The following is a 316-nucleotide window of genomic DNA, read 5'->3' as shown; positions in this document are numbered from 1 at the left end:
GTGCTGATCTGTGTGTGCCGACCCCCTGAGTGCTGGTTTGTGTGTGCCGACCCCCTGAGTGCTGATCTCTGTGTGCAGACCCTTTAAAGAACTGCACAGCATAGAGTGAAGATTGGCATCAAGATGGCACTAACCTGATTACAAGAAAAGTGTTGCCTTCCATTTGGAAAACATGACTGTGTTCACCATTGGAAAAATTAGTTGAGGTGTTAGTGGTGGTCCATCTTCCCCAATTTAAGGACAACTGGAGGTACAGGTGGTTGAACGGGGGGGGGGGGGGGGGCATGCAGCAGGGCCATTCACCACCCCTTACCTC

The sequence above is a fragment of the Rhincodon typus genome, chromosome 17 (genome assembly GCF_021869965.1).
Source record: "Rhincodon typus isolate 14 chromosome 17, sRhiTyp1.1, whole genome shotgun sequence".
NCBI classification, from domain to species: domain Eukaryota; kingdom Metazoa; phylum Chordata; class Chondrichthyes; order Orectolobiformes; family Rhincodontidae; genus Rhincodon; species Rhincodon typus.
The sequence above is the reverse complement of the archived record's forward strand: the minus strand, read 5'-3'. Positions refer to the sequence as shown.